Below are 21,167 nucleotides of genomic sequence, written 5' to 3'. Positions count from 1 at the left end.
ATAGCAGTTTTCCAATATTTGAGGGGCAGCCACAAAGAAGATGGAGTTAAGCTATTTTCCAAAGCACCTTGTACATGGACATGCACAAGAACCAAAGGATGGAAACAAGGAGGGAATCAATCTAGAGCTAAAGAGAAATTTCCTGACAGTTGAGACAATCAGTGGAATGACTTGCCTTCAGAAATTGTGGGTGCTTCATCACTGGAGATTTTTAAGAAGAGATTGGACAACCATTGTTTGCAATGGTATTCCAATCAGAAATTTTCTCTCCTGCTTGAACTGGGTCTCCAGCTTGAACAGGTGGTTGGATTAGAAGACCTTAAGGTCCCTTCTGTTATTCTGTTCTGTTAGAAATACTATTGTGGTGGAATCAAATTGTTATCACATCTTAGTTGCTTAGTGACAAGAGGGCAAAGGCCCATCAGCTGGAATGCAAATTCTGGTGTGAATTTCCACCAATAGGAAATCTGTCCCTCCCAAGCTCTGTAGTGCTCAAGCACCAGAAAATACAAGTGGTGTTATTTGAGATTTTGGGTAGCTGTGCCAGGAAAAAAATTATTTTGCTGGTTACTCGGCAACAGTAATTCCAGGGAATACCTTTTGAACTCTTATGACTAAATTTATGTATGTGTGTGTGGGAGGAGGGAGAAAGAGGCATTTTGAGAGAGAGAGAGAGAGAGAGAGAGAGAGAGAGAGAGAGAGAGAGAGAGAGAGAGAGAGAGAGAGAATGTTGATGGACTCCAGAACTTCATGTTTAGAAATGAGGCCCTATGTATAGCTTGCTGGAATTTTTATGGCTTTCACATGCCATGATTATCCTCACTTCTCAAAGGAAAAAGTAGTAAGAGTGAATGGAAAACTCACAGGGAAAATAATATATTAAATCTGCCTGGGAATGTATTTGGCAGAATCCTGAAAAGATATGAGGTGGCAACAAGTAGTCATAATTCAATATTCCTTCACTCTACCTGCACACAAACACCTGAAAGGTTCTCTCCAATGCTAGCAGTAAATTGTAACAATGGTGTTTTCTTAAGCATTCTGTCAGTCTAACAATGTAAATTGTCAAGTTGTGGGCTCTGGTGAGCAGGAATGATGACACAAGACTGAGTACCGGGAAACTCATTCTTTTATTCTTGCTGGAACTGTACTGGAGCTTGGGCTGCACCCAGCCACAATATATAGCCTAGCCCCTGGGTGGCAGCCAATAGGTTTGAACCCATGCTTGCCACCTGGAGCTGACCAATTGCAGGACCGGAGACGCCTGTCTGGGTTGCTGGAGAGCCGTTAGCTCCTCCAGCAACGCACGTGGTATAATACCACAAGCCCAATACATAACAGAAACCACAGAGTGGAAATGGAGAGCAGCAACCAGAGGGGATGGGGTGTGCAGCATGAGTGACTCAGCATTCAGCATTCCTGCAGAAGTGGTCCACATGAGGCAGAGAGCATGATTTTGTCAGGAGAATATAGAAAACATCATTTAAAACATTGTTCCAAACATCCTGGTCTCATCTTGTATTAGCTGTGTGGGTAGAAGAAAGACTGCATCAAGTATAGAGGCCTTTCAAGAATGGTAAGTGGGCTCTTCTCAAGCTAAATATATTAAGGTAGTCCTCAACTTACAATCACAACTGAAACCAGAATGTCCATTGTTAAGCAAGGCATTTGTTAAATGAGCCGTGCCTGATTTTATTACCTTTTTGCCATGATTAAGTGAATCACTGCAATTGTTATGTGAATCATGAGATCATTAAGCAAATCCAGCAGAGGTGTCAAACTGCTGGCCTGCGGGTCTGCCGCATCACAATGAAACCACAGCCACCCCATTGCCGGCAATGGGGAAAAAGTTCTGATACGTCGTGCAACGTCACATGACATCGTAAATTTGACATGTCTGCGGTTTGCTTATCAGAAGTCAGCTGGGAAGATTGCAAATGGGGACCACATGATCCCAGGATTTTGCAACTGTCCTAAATACATGCCCATTGCCAAACATCCAAATTTCGATCATGTGACTGCAATGATTGTAAGCCAGCGGTGTCAAACTTGCAACAACATGTGACATGTCATGATGTATTGTGACTTTTTTTCATTGCAGGCAATGGGGTGGGCATGGTTTCGCTCTGATGCATCTGGCCCGCAGGCCGGCAGTTTGATACCCCTGTTGTAAGCATCAGGACTGGTTGTAAGTTATAAGTTCAAATGGTTTTTAAATGAATGGTTATAAATCAGGATTTACAAAGAAACACCCTCCTAATTAGGCCAAAATAATACCATATTGCTTTGCTTTGTTTTAATTTGAGCTTTTAAACATTTAAAGTAAGTTACACTAGAAAATACAAACAAAATAAAACAAACTAAAAAGTTTAAAATAAAAATATTAATAAAGCATAAGTAAAACCATTATTGAAAAACTTTTAAGTGATGCATTCTTTCTTCCATTTGTTTCCCCAACCACTATTCCCAATCATTAAACACAGCCAAAATAATTTCTGTATTTTTCACTGAGCATTGATAGTTATCACTATAGTATTTGTTCAAAGCACTTTATCTGTTCTTTTAAATGGCCTCATAATTCTACTTTAGAAATCATAAATCATATATGCCAGAACCTGCCTTACTGTATGAGACATTCCTACTAAAATTTGAGTAATTCTGTTACAGATACACACACACACATACACATATATGTGTGTGTGTGTTACAACTATGAACTTTAAAGATCTTTCCTCACTGGAGTTCTGTAGCCTTTTTTTTAAAGGGAAGAAGATTAATGTAGACTCCTTTTTAAAAGCTTGAATAATATAAATTATAAATTGGCTTCGGTTGACAGAGTACTGGTGTTGTGAATGAGGGAACATGCTGTGAAAAACATTGGAAAGGTATATATGAATGAGTGAGATGCAGGCTTTACTTCCCAGATGAAGAGACACTGTTTTAAATGTCTCCTCTTGTTTCCCATTTCTCAGCCTAGTTTTTCAGGATGGAGACCAACATTAGAGCCCTATCTTCACTTTCATCATCAGCAGAGAACATGGAATGTCCATCCCATGCTGGTTCTTTTGCTTAGAGCTATGTTTTCCTGTTTATCACTATTCTATTGTCAACAGTTTGTGCAGTTTGTTCTTATTTTCCTGGAAATCTGGTTCACACAGCAAATGTGTATTGTAAGCAGATAGTTTTCCTAGCGCAGAACAATGTTGTGCATATTGTGTCACTGGGAAAAAGCAGGGCTAATATTTACCACCCAATCAGTGAAAACACCCGGCTTATCTCTTGTTACCAATGAAAGTCCAGGCTTAAGGCCCTTGACCTGCAACAATCTGCGCAGGCAGTGGAAGTCCCTGAAGGCCAGGCCATTGCAGATGCAGAAATAGGATTCAGAAAGATCCAAAACCAAGAGCTCGCTGATCTGGTCTACTTTGCATATGTACACACAAGCAGAAACTATCTATGGGTAGTATTTAATAAGCCTGGAAGATAACTAAAAAAGTTAACTAAGCCTTACATTAAGACTGGCTATGTATACTATCTTCCTTACCACTATGAGCCTTGGTGGAGCAGAGGGCTAATGCCTCCTTAAGTAACACCAGCTGCCTGCAATTAGTGCAGGTTCGCATCCCACCAGGCTCAAGGTTGACTCAGCCTTCCATCCTTCCGAGGTAGGTAAAATGAGGACCCAGATTGTTGGGGGCAATAAGCTGACTTTGTAATAATGCTGCTTGGGGTGTGTGTGAAAGCCCTAACAAGCAGGCATATACATAGAATGAAGGCTACTGCTAGGCTTGTAAGCCGCCCTGAGTCTTCGGAGAAGGGCGGGATATAAATGTAATAAAAATAAAATAAATAAAATAAATAAAAAAATAAAAAATACTAGCATCATTAAAAAAGAAAAGGTGGGGGGGAAGAGGAAATCATTATGGAATAGTTGCATAAGAGCAGAGTGACTCCAGAAGGAAGCATGCTCTGTCTTTCCTCCATTGCAGAAGGATTTTCTTTTTTTTACAGTTTTGGGGATGTGTAATTTTTTAATCAGAAACAGGATAAAAGAGAATTAAACACCATCATCCAAAATACTACTATTACTACTACTGTTGTTATTGCTGCTGCTACTACTATTACTACTCCTACTCCTATTCCTACTCCTACTTCTACTACTACTACCAGCCCTGCCCCAGCTGGCTCTCTAGGAAAGAAAAATGCTTGACTCCATCTGAAAGTTACAAAGATCTTTTACTAGAGACAACTGGATACAGCTAATGCAGGATTACATCTGAAGAAAACCCACACAAACCGTTACATTATTTTGAACCCTTAACCCTCCCCTCTTTGAACAGTTCATTAGTGTCCAATAAGATGGTAAATGGATGCTTTGAGAACAGGATACTTTGAAAAGCAGTTAACATTCCATTCCCAGGTCCTGGGCGCCCAAAAGTCCTTGCAGCGGCTGAATGAAAGTATAGGGTAGTGCATTATGCAATCTATGCTTTTTAATATCTACTTTAATATCTGCACAGGTTTGTCTGGGTTAAAGTGTCCAGGTTCATACAATGCACTTCTTTTTCTTATTGTTTAAACCAAGTAAGATAATGAAAACCCTGAGAAGGAATCAGATGAACTAGATGTAGTTATCCAAATTGAAACCAAACAGGATCAAGATGTTAACACTGTCTGTAAAGAAGGCTTTAGCTTATGTTTATTCAAGAGATACACTACTTAACAAAAGCAGAGATGACAAACTGTTCAAACAGTTGTGGTTTGGAAACCATTTTATAGCTCCTACTTCCAACAAGCGGCTGGTAAATTATCTAGGTAAAGCTATAGACTTTGACCAAGGTACAACAGAGGAAAATTAAGAAATATTACATGTTTGTTAGCCAAACAAAAAGGATAAACATTATAATCCAATTTTGGACTTGTGCTGGTTGGCTGCTGACAATTTGTTATTAACATTCTTGTTAGAAAGCACATCATGACCAGTGAAGGTATTCACATACAAAATGTAATATCTGGACAGTTTAGATTTATTGAGTACATTTTTGGGGTTTGTATTCTTAATCCTACACTGACTTACACATAATCATACAGAGCTTTCTGAAGCACAGCCCAATCACTTTTCGATCCTGGAAAACTAGAGTTTTTTGATAGACAATTTTAACTTTTATATTGTTGTTTTACTATTTGAATGTCTTGATTAAAAAGATAGAATTAAGGAATTTTCGTCAAAGAACATATTTATTGGTTACATAGTATCTGCACAGTCAAAAGTGAAACCAAGTGTGAAATCCCCTTCAAAGAGAGACAATATTACAAAGTTGAATTTCCCACCCCAACACTATGCAATCAGGTATGTTCCCCAACAGAACAGTGACTTGGGTTCCCATGGGACAATAGAAAATTTAGATTAGTAGAAATCACACCCTCTCATTCTTGTGGCAACCTAGAACAAGCAAAATGGCTGCAGCCAGGTTCGTTGTACAGTTGACAACAACCTCCAATCTGTTTCTGAGCTGCCACCAGCCATGGAGTAATAAAAATCCTCCAACCATTCCACATAAAAATAAAATAAACTGTTCATACTTTCCTGTTCATATTGGTGTCTGGACAGTAGCAAAATGATGAAAGTAACTTTTATACATATATGTTTTCTTCTTCCATTCAGTTGTGTCTGATTCTTGGAGACTGCCTGCAAAAGTCCCTGCAGTTTCTTGGCAAAATGTTTCAGAAGTGGTTTTTGCCATTGCCTCCTTCCTAGGGCTGAGAGAAAGTATCTGGGCCAAGTTCACCAAGCTGGCTTTGTGTTTAAGGCAGGACTAGAATTTATACTTTCTCAGTTTTTAGCCTGATGCCTTAGTCTGGACCAAACTAGAGAGCCAAAAGGAATGGAACTTGCACTATGAAGCTACTTTTATCATTTCAGTGATAGGAGTTGAAGCCTACTAAGGTCTGTAATTCTGTAATTCACTATATGTATTTGCCTGCACTTGTCTCATTGCCTGCATAACAGTAACAACATCAATCCATCCAAATAAATAACCATAAGAAAGTCAATTAAAAAACATTCATATGACTTCCCAGCTGCTTTGTTTTGTTTAAAGGTCCCAGTTACTTATAAAAATGAAATGATTGTTGATATGATAGTATCATCAATTTTACAACTGAGCACTTTTCCCGGTAGCAGCAGTCATGATTACATGTTGCAATGGCAGCTGGATTGAGGAAAGAGATCGGTTCTAAATAATGTATGCACAAAGAGATAATCTCCATGAACTAGACACTGAACCTGGGAATGTAACACAGCAATAGCACTTAGACTTATAGATGGTGTCAGAGTGCTTTACAGCACTCTCTAAACAGTGTACAGAGTCAGCATATTGCCCCTAACAATCTGAGTCCTCATTTTACCAACCTCAGAAGGATGGAAGTTTGAGTCAACCTTGAGCCAGTCAGGATCAAACTCCTGGCAGTGGGCAGGGTCAGCCTGCAGTTCTGCATTCTAACCACTGTGCCACCCAGGTAAGGATTACCTAGAGCCCAGAAGGCAGCAAGAAGTAATGTGAGGTTAATAAACAAGTTGACATCTAGAAGGTCTAAATCCAGTCCCAAAGTTATGCAAATAATAGCATGGGATTTACCCCTGGTTCAAATCCTCCTCAGCCATGGAAGCTCCTCTAGGTGGACTAGTCGTTTTAACTTAATCCATCTTATTTTACAAGGTTGTTGAGAGAGAAAAAATGGAGGAGATAATGCTGTTGATGCTATTTCAGTAGTTGGAGGAGAGGTGAGATCTAACAAATACCAGTTATAACACACTGAATTTAAAAATAGTCACTGACCTCTATTAAACTCAGAGAGATTTGTTGCTTCATGAACTGATTTTAAAACCATTTCGTGTTGATCAAATGATGCTGTGCTCACTCAAATGTTGATTGGAATGTATTGCAGTGTAAAGAGGTAATATATAGGAACAGATTCAGCATTTTCATCCCCAAAGCTCAGAAGAAAATCGCATAGGGCAGATGGATATTCTCCAGGAGTATCTGTCCCCACTCTGATTATTGAATCTATCTACCCTGCTGGTGGTTGTCCTCTTCTCTTTCATTCTGCTTTTCCCAACATTATAGACTTCTCCAGAGAGTTTGGTGGGTATGTAATTCAAAATGCATCTCTATATTTCCCCCTTTTTTCTTCTTGGAAATAAACATGAATGTTTTTTTAAGTCCTCCTCCTCCTCCTCCTCTTCTATCCCCACTATAAACATCAGCATTTTACCTAGCAGACCAGCTTAACCTGCCACTTTCTACTCAGCTAATTGCATGTGTAACACTGATGAAATGCAGAAAGACTTTGGATAAAATATGAATCACCTCCTCCAATCTGGAAATGGAAAAGTCAGAGAGAAGAAAGAGAACAGAGAAGAAGTGTGTATACAGTATGTGTAGCAGTCAGAGTTCAAATGAGTATACCAAAGCTCTGACTTCTGAAGATGGCATGCCTTCATTTTGGCCTGTATTGAAGCAGAAGGAATTAGTGGAAGGAGAATGAAACTTGGAAAGAGTCAGTGATCACAAAGAGGTGCTTCAGGTGAGAAGATGCACCTGGGCCCGAATTAATATACAAAGATTTTATTTTGAGACGCTTCATTATATTACTCCAATTTGAGAAGAGAATTTAAAAGATTGACTCAGCTAGATTCTGTAACTCCAACAGATGGAGAGATTGGATTTTGTTTTGACTGAGATGATACTGCAAGAAGTACAACCGCAGGTTCCACATTATACATTTGAATTAGCAATTATCAACAATCAGCACATATTTATAGGCAGTTGAAAATTATTAGCAACTGTATCATTGCATTTTACTGCATTCAAAACTTATTGTAATAACCAGTGCTTTTTTTGTAAAAGAAAAAGGTGCCGGAACTCACACACGTCATACAACCTGCCTTGCCTACCTTACAAGGTTCCATCCAAAAAAGGTGCCGGAACTCCGTTCTGAGCGTTCTTTGAGAACAAAAGCCCTGGTAATAACAGAAGATATGTAAGCACGAATGTTATACTAAAAAAGAATAGATTTTTTTTTGTTTCTGCTTGGTGGGTTTTTACAGAGGTTATCGAAGGAGGACTTAAGAAATGAAGACCTACTGACATTGAAGACAGCACAACAAAAACAGGAAGCTGTAGATTCCCGTTAGACTCAACCTTGCCCTTCCTCTCATCCTACTCCTCCCTTCTGTCCTGCTTCTCACTGGATGTGCTTGAAAAACAGAACAAGTACTCTGAAAGAACTGTAATCTGCCTCCGTTGGCATCAAACTTAGTCACAGATGCCTTGATGTTAAAGGGACATGGTGTGCCATCTATTCTTACTGTGGTGGCTCCAGTGGGTGGATAGAGTCTGGGGAAGATTACCAAGATACTTCCCCCTCTTTGAAGGTTTTACTATCCCATGTATTTCAGGAATGGTGAAATATAGAAAGAGAAGTGGGAGACTATCTGTTTTTTTGTTAGGACCTTCTATGGTCTCATTTTGGTGACCAGCGTCTGTAAATATCTAACTAAGGGTGGTTAGTTTGGAGAAGCAAGCTCAATGCTCGTTGGGACTAAAATTAAACCTTTCTAAATCCCAGAGTTTAACTATTTATATGATTTACTAGCCTCTGTATTGTTATGAATTTTATACAAACAAAATTTAGGAGTAACATGACAAGCATAAGAAGTGTGCCTCTCTTTTCATGGAGACTTAGCAGGACAATATTGATGTCTGTCTGTTTTTCAGGTAAAACTCACTCACAGAGCAACTAGTGCCACCTTGAGTGACACATTTCTATTAGCTTTCTGTGCATGGCTGGCAATGAGACATTTTGACCAAGTGGCAAGAACAGAGTTTAGAAGGTTAACCCATCCCATCCTGTCATCATTTATTTTGCAAAGCCCCAGTTCTATCTCTTTGACTCTTTTGTTTAATGTTACACAAAGACAGATAGGATATCAGCAGGCTCCTTTTTTAAAACTTTGACATGAATAAAGGAAATAGTTGACCTATGCTGGCTATTTTGAGGGAAGAAAATATTGTTTTTTCTTTTCTTTTTTTTATTGAAATGTTTTACAGTACATTTTTAAAAAGAAAGAACTCCCTCCCTCCCTCCCCCTCCCCTACCCCTTACCCTCCCTTACCCTCCCCTCCCCCCCCCGACTTCCCAGAGCTGAATACAGGGTATAAACTTTACAAACTTAAACTAAAATATGCTAACAAGCTAAAATAAAACATTAAATTCTATCGCACTTTAACTCACCTTAAACATACCAAAAAATAACAAATAACTAATAATACATCATATAAAACCAATACTTATTCAAATGCTAAATGAAACTTTTTAGTCCCATATTTATTCTGAATATATTCAATCCATCTTCTCCATTCCACAATATATCTCTGTTGCGATTGTTCTTTCAAATATGCTGAAATCTTTGCCATTTCCGCCAAGTTGGAAACTTTCAAAGTCCACTGTTCTATAGTCGGCAGTTCCTCCTTCTTCCAATATTGCGCTACTAAAAGTCTTGCTGCCGTAATTAGATTCAACATCAACTTAGTGTCTATAACAGTAGTATCTGTAATAATACCCAATAAAAACAATTGCGGAGAAAACTTTATCCTTTTCTTAAATATCTTTTGCATATTCCACCAAATTTTAATCCAAAAAGCTTTAACCTTTTTACAAGTTCACCATATATGAAAATACATTGCATCCTCACCACCACACCTCCAACATTTGGGCTGGCAATTCGGATACATACTTGCTAATTTTTTAGGGTCTAAGTGCCACCTATAAAACATTTTATAAAAATTCTCTCTTAAATTTTGGGGAAAATAATGTTTTTTTATCCCCTTTGGGTGGTGTCCTCATCCTCCCCTGCTCCACCCTTAAGAATGGGGCTCTTCTTGTTTTAGCCCAATTATTTATATACAAAAAGATCATAGTAACATACTCCAGATTCAAAGCATGCAATCTGTTTAGTAGATTTCTCCTATTGTCTTTTTGTTTGGCGTATTTGTATTTCTCAAAACTGTATAGCTATATGAAGCTGTGTGAGGAAAAAAGAAGGTGGCCTGTGCATTTAGACATTCTTGAGCTATTTATATATCACTCATGCTAGGAAACAGCAAGGCAAAAACACCCAGTTCCATCACACTCAATTCCTCTATTTGTCCAATCTTGGTTACAGTAATGCCAGTAGCTAATTTGCAGTAATCCAGAATAATATTCTATGTCCTGTGATTATCCTCTGGGCCTCTCTGCCTATCCAACCTTTTGTTGTTTAGCATAGCATCCTTGTTATATCTTCATATATTACATAAACCTCCACAAAAGGAAAAAAGGGAGCTATGCCATGAGGAACGGGGCATTAGAGAAAACCTGTAAGCAGGTTTGGCAGTGATGAGTCCCAGTTGCATGGCTCAACATTCAAATCAGACTATCTTTGCAACACAGAGAGAGACAATTAAAAAGAGCAATATATGTGTGATGTTAAACTAGATATGAGAGTCAGAGAGCCCAACAGCCTCCAGCCTAGAAACTGGGAAACTGTGTTTTAGTCCTACCTTAAGCACAAAGCTACCTGGGTGGCCTGATTTTCTTTCAACCCTAGGAAGGAGCAATGGCAAACTACTTCTGAAGTCTTATCAAGAAAACTGCAGGAATTTGTCCTGGCAGTTTCTGAGAATTGGACACAACTGAATGGAAGAAAGAAAGAAAAAGCTATGGGCAAAAAGTGTGGTTCTGAGATCACTATCTTTGTGGCTTTCAAAAGCTGTAAATTCATTCATTCCTGAACTATCAAGATAGGTTGCATGATTCTGCCTATTGATGACTGGCCCTTGCTCTTCTGGAAGAAAATATTTATGTCACTAAATGTTTACTCTTATGTGAAATATATTAGTGTGAAGCTTGTTACAGGGTTTTTTTTCCTCCATACCTAATCGTGAGCAGGAGAAACAATTTAGTATAATGATTAAGACATCAGATTGGAAACTAGTAAAACCAGGAGTTCTAGCTTTGTCTTAGGCACAAAGCCACCTCATGACCTTGGGCCAGTCACTCTGTCTTAGCCGTAAGAAAAAGGTAAAAGCAAACCACTTGTAAAAAATCTTGCCAAGAAAACTGGAAGTTCATACTCAGATTTAATGTGTGTGTTTTAGGGAAAGCAGTTCCAAGATGGCAGAAAACAAAAGTCACTGTTGCATGGTTGGTAGGAATGGGGAAAGGATTTTCTGAGTTTGCACAATAGTGCAGCAGCTGAGGGATTGCGGGGCTTTGCCCCCTACAGCTGATTTCTACCTGCTAGGGGACCCTAAATGGGCCTGAAGTTGCCCCGTAGAGGCAACAAAGAAGGAAGGAAGTCCCACCAATTGTGGAGAGATGGTGGTCGATCTGATCGATTTGACCCTCCAGAAACCAGCAAAAGAAAGGCTAGTTTAACTTCAGAGTCTAGCCCAAGCTACAAGCAGCTGAAGTCCAAAAGCACTACTTTAAGCTAACTGTAAACAACATATCTGGAACTGGGTAAGAACAGTGATTTTCTCTCTTCTACTTGAAAATTGATTTTCCTGGGGGAAAAAACCCTAAGAAGCAAAAAGCCTCTGAAAGTGAGAAGGGGGGGGATCTTTGCCCCCAACCTGCTACAGATGGAAGTGGCAAATTAAATTTTTCAGGGGGAACAGAAATATACTGAAATGAAATGAATATAAGGTTTAATTTGGATAAGTTTGAAATTGGTGGAATCTGTTAAGAGTTTCCTTTTAAATCATGAAAATAGAAGTAAACAATTGTCTATTACTGACTGGTGCCAATATCTAGCGGTGAATGAAAATGTACAAAAGCAGTTGCTTTATTACAGGAACTGGCAAAGCCCAGGAAAAGATAACTGCTTCTTGATGACCTTCAATGTCTTAATAATAGAGAACAGCTGTGATAAAAAAGAAAGAAAACATTTTGGGCTATCTAAAAGTGAGAACTATAAACTCTAAAAAAAAAGAATTGACCTTTCTGGATTATAAATACCAACTTAACTGTGACTCTAAAGCTGTTTGCAGAGAAAGGAAAACCCTGATTTTTAGCTATCATGGAAAACCAGAGATCTGCAGAAAGAATATACCAAGAAAAAAACAAATACTTTCCAGAAGATCTATGCTATGTTGCAACTAATCCAAACAACAATGATCTCAAGCCATGAGGAAATCAAAAATAATTTAAAAAATATAAACGAACACATCTCCAATTTAACTTTACAACACAAAAATTCTCAGGAAATAAAAACAGAGAGTGAGCAGAAAAAACAGACAACTAAATACAAGACAAAGGAGAGAGATTTCAAGATGGAACTTAACAATAGAAGAAAGTATGACTTAACTCTGATGGGAAAAAACCTACAAGAAATACTGGACATGGAAAAGGCAACCTAAACTCTAAGATTACAAAATAAGTTTGAGGAAAAATTAAATTAATTGTCATTTATTCAAATAATAAGAATTGTATTAATTTAAGGTTGGCAAAAGAGAATATTATTAGAAGAAGAGAAAATCAAGCAAAGCTATTATATGAACTATAGAATTATAGAAATTGTTATTGATTGTTTTTTAAATACTAACCCAGACCACAAGCTGTTTACCAAATATTAAGGGGATTATGTTAAAAATGAATAACACACATGTGTGTTGTTAAAAATGAATAATAACACATGTGTGTGTGTGTGTAAAAAGGACCTCTGGGGATTATTTGTTAGCTATTGAAGCCATTTGCCAAACTTTTTTTTAAAAAAAGGAATAGGGAAAGGAAGACACTGAGAAAATGGGGCTAGGGGCCAATGGCCAATCAAGTATATTGTGTTTACATCCAACATCTATTCAGTACCACAGAAGCCATTAGCATCAAAGGGGGAAATGGAACTTGGACAGTTAGGTGAGCAGGCTGGCAGACAGGATATGTGGTAAAGAAGAGAATGGAATGGAAAGGCATACTAGCCTTGTTTTAAAAACCCATAAGCCTCTTCTGCGGTTTGTGTCAGCTAATATATCTAGAACAACCAAAATGTTCCAGGTTTTGCTTAGACTCATCTGGAATGAGCTGGCCAAGATTCTAAACCACAATATATACCTTATTATATATATTAAAAATATTAAAAATCTGATATTAGCCAGTTTGGTTTACTGATTAAGGCACCAGTCTAGAAACCTGGAGACTGAGTTCTAGTCCCGCCTTAGCCACTTTGGACCAGTCCAACTGACCTCATAGTTATTGTTGTGGGGAAATTAGGAGGAGGAGGATGTCTGCCCCCTTATTTGTAAAAATAATACAGGTAAGATACAAATAAATAAATAAAAACATATAATACTTGATTCCTGTTTTCAAGAAAACAAAATTAATTTCTCAACAAAAAGAAAGTATTTGAGGCCAAATTATATATTACACAAAGAAAGGTCAAATAAATACCATCCTGCAAAAGAGGCATCCAGCATGCAATAGTAAGAAAATGTCAATTTTCAGTTAGTGACTGGATGATTTCAGACTAATTTGGGGAGCTTCTCTAAATAGAAGAGCTGGGACATAGGAAATAAAACTGATCATCTTAAACTTTCTCTTTTGAGAAAGCAGTACTACAAGAGGACATGAAAGGCTTGAGATATTGCGTTGCATGTATTCTGAGCCAATATTCCCATTCACTCAGAAACTGTCAACTCTTTTATAAGATTGCCATTTCCTATAATACAATAAAGATATAGGAACTTGGCTGAAAATTAGGTCTAACAACAGTTTTGTCTAAAACCATTTCTCTCTCTCCTCTCTCTCTCTCTCTCTCTCTCTCTCTCTCTCTCTCTCTCTCTCTCTCTCTCTCTCTCTCTCTGTGTGTGTGTGTGTGTGTGTGTGTGTGTGTGTGTGCGCGCCCGCACGTGTGCATGCACATATGCATGGAAAGTTGATTTGAATTAAGCTCATGATAGTAGAGTGATTAATAGCTAATGGGGGAGGAGAATTTATATAGAAGAATTCCAATAAAACCTCAATTGTTTGGATTCAGTGGACATTGGATATAACAGAAACATTTTATTTTGGATTTCTTCCTTATACAACTTAAATCCATTATTTCTGAAGTACTCCAGACTTAATTTTCTTATTTATATTTATGTAGTTTGCATCAATTTGTATCATTTGCAACACTGCTGTAGATAATGTAAAATCATAGATACCCAAATAACAAAAATGGCATCAACAATAATAAACACTTCAATTTAATGGAACCCTTTTAGCAATTGGGCTGAAGGCATTTTCATGGATATAAAGTAGAATAATGATATTTGGGCTGGATGATTGCAGCAAGGTAAAGGCTGTGTCAGTGAAACTGTCACGCAGAGGATCAAGGCAAAGTGACCATGTTTGGGCATCTGTTTCTACAGAGACAGAAAGCTAATATTTATGCTGTTCACAGAAAGCATACGCAATAGGGCAAAATAAGTACAATCCTAGCTTAAAAAGCTCTTTTTTGTTGCCAGGAAAATTACATAGACATATCCGTAAAATAAACAGAAATTTTATTTCATTTGAAGGAGACTTAACCCTCCTACTACCTCTATTACAATTGGCTCCAGGATTAACTGGTTAGAGTATTCTGATACTGTACTGTACACATTCAGATACCGGTAAGTCATTCTGTTGACCAATATGAATCAGAACTGTGACCAGCAGGCAGGGCAATGCTGAGGGTTGGGGGTTAGGGTTTAGCTAGGAGAGTTCCTGAAAGGCAGTTGGTTTCTACCTCCCTCTCCTTTCCACCCTCCATTCAATTAATTGTTATATATTAACCCTGCTGTTTTTACTTGGCAATGTTTTTTCTTTGACCTCCCAGGGTATCACTGTGCCCTTGACATTTTTCATTCTCAATTGATTATTATTTCCGAAGAAATATGTTGCATGCTACATGGGGATGCCGGCCAGATACTTTATTGATCTAACCTTCATGACTCTGTCATCCTCATTTAGTCAGTTCAATGTTTGTAGCTCTTCTCCTATAATTTTCCATATTGTAGAAAGATAAAGTTTTAGAAGAGGAATATGTATTGTTATTGCCATATACCATTACCTGGATATATTTCCTAAAGATTAGTCAACCATAAATCCTCAGATTTTGTTGCAAGTAAATCTTACACATTCTCCAGCTGTGCTCTTCAACATCTTCATCAATGATTTGTATCAGGGGATAGATGGGGAACTCATCAGATTTGCAGACGACACAACAGCTGGCAGGAATAACCAAAACTCGAGAAGATACACTTAAGATACAGGAGGATCTTGACAGACTTGAACATTGGGCGCTATCTAACAAACTGAAATTCAATGGTGAAAAAAGTAAGGTTCTACATTTAGGCAAGAAAAATCTTGCCTTCTGCACAGGTACAGAATACGTGGTACCTTTCTCAATAGTAGTGTGCTGCCGTGTGCTGCAGTTGCCAAAAAAGCCAACACAGTTCTAGGCTGCATTAACAGAGGGATAGATCAAGATCATGTGAAGTGTTAATACCACTTTACAATACCTTGGTAAGGCCATACTTGGAATACTGCATCCAGTTTTAGTCACCATGATGTAAAAAAGATGTTGAGGCTCTAGAAAGAATGCAGAGAAGAGCAACAAAGATGATCAGGGGACTAGAGGCTAAAACATATAAGGAACAGCTGCTAGAATTGGGCATGTCTAATGGGGTGACATGATAGCAGTGTCCCAATATCTCAGGGGTTGCCACAAAGAAGAGGGAGTCAAGCTCTTCTCCAAAGCACCTGAAGGCAGGACCAGAAGCAATGGATGGAAACTAATCAAAAACAGAAGCAACCTAGAACAGGGGTCCCCAACGCCTGGTTCATGGACAGGTACCAGGCCACGGCATGTTGGAAACGCAGTCCATGCAAACAAGCAAAACCCCATATGCAGGATAAAGGCAGTACATGAAACCATGCCACCTCTGGTCCACATAAAAACCTCTCTCTACGGAACTGGTCCCTGGTGCTCAAAAGGTTGGGGACCTCTGACCTAGAGCTAAGGAGAAATTTCCTGACAATTAGAACAATTAATCAGTGGAACAACCTACCTCCAGAAGTTGTGAATGCTCCAACACTGGAAGTTTTTAAGAAGAGATTGGACAACCATTTGTCTGAAATGGTATAAGGTATCCTGCCTGAGCAAAGGGTTGGACTAGAAGACCTCAAAGGTCCCTTCCAACTCTATTATTGTTATTGTTCTTTATATTATTGGCAGTGTATTCTCTTTATTGTGGGAATAGTCTGCTTGAAAGCATACTGCTTCCCAATCTAAGTCTCCAGGCTCCTTTTGTAATAATAATAATAATAATAATAATAATAATAATAATAATAATAATAATAATAATAATAATAATAATAATGATGATGATGATGATGATGATGATGATGATGATGATGATGATGATAATTCAGTAGTGGGATTCAAATATGTGAATAACTGGTTCTCTGTGTGGATGCCGCTTCTGGAAGTCCATTCTGGGCCTCAGCAACAAAAAATTAGCTACCGGTTCTGCTGAAGTGGTGCAAACCGGCTGAATCCCACCACTGTAATAATTGTTCTGATTGTCAAGAAATTTCTTCTTATTTCCAGATTGCTTCTCTCTCAGTTAAAAGAACAGATGGATCATCCAAGACATCAGTCAGAGTTCTCACTCTAGGCACAAATTACCAGTCTGAAATTATTCTACTTCAGACAAATTATGCAAAGACTTAGCTCTCTGGAGAAGTCTCTAATGCTGAGAAAGGTGAATGGAAAGAAGAGAGGATGATAGTCTAAAGGTTATTGGTGAATGCAATTGTGTTTTTATTTTTTTGAAGAAGATGGTGTGCTTGGATAATATTGGTCAATTCATTGCTAGTACTGATATTGTCTGGTCTCCAGATTTGTCCACCAAAATCTAGGTTGAGAGGGATAGGGAAAGTGGTATCATGCAATATATTGAAGTTTCATTTGTCTTGAATACCTGGATGATTCATTACTAGTGTGCCAGCCCTTTTGTTTTAATCTAGGAATGCAACATGCCCTATTGGGTTAGGTAGTTGTAACTGAGCAGTCCTTCAAATAACCTGGGCTCAAACCATGTAGGACATTAAAAATGATAAATAAGAAAATAAGACCTATCCAGAAAATAAACCCTAGTTTGATTTTTACGTGTGCACCTAATATAAGCCCTACCCCCAAAATAAGCCCTAGTTAAAAACCTGCATGACTGACTGACTGCCCATTCTGTCTGGTTGTTCATGGTGCCACTGCCACAAGGTAAGGCAAGGCAGGTGGGGGAGGGGGTGGAGTTGCCCCATGTGCCCCCCAACCACTTACTTCAGGGCCCCCGCAGCCAGGCCTCTCATGCCCCAACACCTCCTTCGTCTCACGGCAACATCCTCATCCAGCAGAACCCAATGTGGCCGCTACCGGTCTACTTCTTCTGCAGCCGCTTGCTGCCTCTCACGTATGTCACCTCTGTTTCACTGGCAGAGGCCTTCAGGAAAGACCTCTGTAGCTGAGAACAGAGCCCCAGGTTGACATGCTGGTCACTCCCTGGCCTCGTTTCGCCAGCAGAGGCCTTAAAGACTTCTGCTGTTGAAACGGAGGACAGGGGGTGACATGTGTGACAACCTGTGATTCCGTTCTTGACTGTAGAAATCTTTCTTGAAGGCCTCTGTTGGTGAAATGGAGTGGTGGATAGTAGCCGCAGAAGTGGGCTGGTGGCGGCCACTCCAGCTCCTGCTAGATGGGGCTGTTGGTGCCACCACCACAAGGAGAGTCAGTGGAAAAAATAAGACATCCCCTGAAAATAAGACCTAAAATAAAATAATACCAGGTCTTATTTTCTGGGAACACGGTAGCACCTTGAATTGCACCTGGAAGCGGACTAGTAACCAATGCAACTCTTGCAAAAGAGTTGACACATGTACAAATTTGGGCTTGTGAAAAACTCTGAGGGTCATTGCATTTTCAACCAACTGAAGCTTTTGAATACTTCAAAAGCAGCCTCTTGAATATGCAATCAATGCCATTTACATTGATATATTTCTCCCATACATCTCAAGCAAATGTACAATTTATTTAGATAATCCCATTGTGTTAATACACAAAAATGTACATATTCCAATTTATAATGCTTAAATCATGTGCATGCATCAGAGATATTCTCAGGGAGGGAATTATAGCAAGACATTTTGATATTGTGGTACCCTTAATAGATGATTCCACTAATGCCATCTCCAGAATATATTTCTGAAGAATGAACAAGAAGAACAATTCTCTTCATAAATGTATATTAACATAGTCCTTTTATCCATTATATGCACCATCAAAAATAGATGATGAGGGCCATTCCTAGTGAAGACCTGATTCAAAGAAAATGCTTTTTTTTCCTCCTGCTTTCCTTCCCAAAATTTCTAGTATAAAATCAGATTGTTGCTCTTATAGTTTTCTTCAGTCAAACAATATTATAATCTGGAGTTTTTTCTAGATGGGTTTAAAAAAATATCCTCCCTCCCTCTCTCTTTCTCTCTTTACATTCACAATATCTCTTAAAATTTTATTGCATGTTATCCAAAAATTTCCGTCACATGTAAAGGCAGTTGACATAGTTTTTCTAATACAAATAAACACAAACTAAAGCAGTTTTTTCCAATTTGTTTAATTACGGTAGAAACCAAAGCTGATGAATTTAATCTGATACTAAAATGGTGTGAAGTCCAGCAGGGGTGAAATATCCAAATTAGCTCCTAGAGGATTATATTGATGAAATCCTTATATATTCCCAATGTAAGTCACTAATACATCTTTTTGCATCAGAAGAATCAGAATTGTATTATCATAATTACCAAAGTTCCAATTACTCAACAGGTTTTTTTATAGAAAGCAGAATGTAGCCTTCTTTTCAATGCATATTAATGCAGCTATTGTTTCAGCTATTTTTTTTTAAATAAAATATTTCAACTACAAAACAAATATTAAACAATGGAGCATAAATGAATGCATTAATGCCAATCACTACATTTATCTGAAGGCATCATTTTAGAAAATGATCTTAAATTTGAAATGGGTTTCTCCTCCTCTGCCCCTCCTCTAAAAGGAGTTATGAAAAAAAATGTACAGAATAATAAAAAAAATCTTGAGCAATACCCAGCATTCTTACCTTGGCAAACTGACATTCTGGAAATTCTCCCTCAACAGCTTTTTTATGCAAGAATTAATGCCTACAAATAAAAAACAATTGCCTAAAATAAGGTATCTTGTTGTGAAAATTAATTGAACCGCTATCTGCACACACATTTTCCTTCTCTCTCTCTCTCTCTCTCTCTCTCTCTCTCTCTCTCTCTCTCTCTCTCTCTCTCTCTCTCTCTCTCTCTCTCTCTCTCTCTCTCTCTCTCTCTCTCTCTCTCTCTCTCTTTTACAGATGGCTCATGCATATACATATTTTCCTTCTTCCTTCCAGGGAAACAGCAAAAAAGGAAGATGAAGAGACAGAGGAAAACCAATATGGCCTGGGATGGAAAACAAAAAAGCCAATGGAAGTGGGGGGGGGAAATAAGAAGTGTATTTATACTTTACATAAAAGGTTAAATTCACCAGCAAGTCTCCCAAACAGCTACTTCTCATTGTCCAGTTTCTATTCAGCACAGTACTTTAAACTGCTGTAGACATGAGGGAAACAGCAAAAAAGGAAGATGAAGAGACAGAGGAAAACCAATATGGCCTGGGATGGAAAACAAAAAAGCCAATGGAAGGGGGGGGGAAATAAGAAGTGTATTTATACTTTACATAAAAGGTTAAATTCACCAGCAAGTCTCCCAAACAGCTACTTCTCATTTCAACAGCTTTTCTATCATTATCAGTAATACAAGAGAATGAGCTGACCTATTCTCCACTCTAAACTTGATAGCTGTTGTGTCTGTGTGGAGGGGAGAGGGATACACTATTTTTTCTATTGAAATTTTTTATTAAATATTTTTTATTACATGTTTTTTAAATTACTGGATTTTTCCCCTCTCCTAATCACTAAGTTCCTTTCACTGTTCTGAACAGACCAGAATAAGAGACCTAGGAAAAATGCAATGTCTCCAACAGTATGGGAAGCCAACTATAGTTCCACAGCTGAAGAGCAATATTCAGTAGTGCTAGTAGCAATTGTAGTCAACTGATTCTGCAGCTGGTGTCCTGGCCACCATCACATGACTTGTTTGCCATTCCTTTGTAAAGCCAGGGGCTTTTGAATGTGCAGTGCGTTCCGATTTGATAATGGTCTTTCCAGTCCATTCATTTGTTTCCAGCATTTCAATCTTCAAAAGAGGAACACAAATCATGACTGGGCTTCTCACAGGGATTAACATTATCATAGGAAGCAAGCAGTGGAATTTACATTTCTTGTTACACTGAAAAAAATTGCTGGGGTTGGAGCTGAAAGGAGAATGAGCAATCTAATAATAATAATAATAATAATAAACCTTTATTGTCAAAGTACAACATGTGTACATTGAGATTAGCTGAGCCTCCCCCTGTGCTCTCTCCCCCCAACACACAGTGACAACAAACCCTCCATCCCACCACACTATGTGAACCAACCACACCACACACCGGCCTCCCAAGTCAATTCTGCATAAGATTATGTCCCATTTAAAAGCCTAACAGCCCACGGATAAAAGCTATTTTTCAGCCTGTTGGTACGGCTGGCTATACTCCTATATCTCCTACCGGATGGTAGGAGAGTAAAGAGATACCGTCCAGGGTGTGAGTCATCCCTGAGAATCTTCCTCACTCTTCCAAGGCAGCGAGCCCTGGCGATGTCATCCAGTGGTGTCAGGGAACAGCCCACAATGTCTTGTGCTGTGCTCACTACCCTCTGTAATAATCTATCTTTTGGTATAGTAAGCCCTTGCTCAATTTAAAGAATTTCTTCTCCAAGTGGAAGAAAACATGTATGACAGGGATGAAAGGTTTTGGCCTGGAATTATAGTATAATAAACTAATCACTTTTGTGCATCTTAATGGAGATTTCAAAAATCAGTATATTGCTATGACCATTTGAAAGCAGTGCATTCTAATTATCATTTAACTGAGCAAGTCCTTG

The 21,167-nt window shown here is 38.5% G+C and overlaps 1 protein-coding gene across 1 annotated transcript in view; it reads right to left on the bottom strand.

The window, feature by feature from the left end:
* Positions 1-21,167, bottom strand: part of PSME3 (proteasome activator subunit 3) — a 449,122-nt gene that overhangs the window by 331,979 nt on the left and 95,976 nt on the right. The window lies entirely within an intron of this gene.

This window comes from Vipera berus (assembly GCF_964194415.1).
Source record: "Vipera berus genome assembly, chromosome: Z".
Lineage (NCBI taxonomy): Eukaryota > Metazoa > Chordata > Lepidosauria > Squamata > Viperidae > Vipera > Vipera berus.
This window is presented reverse-complemented; position numbering and strand designations above follow the sequence as displayed.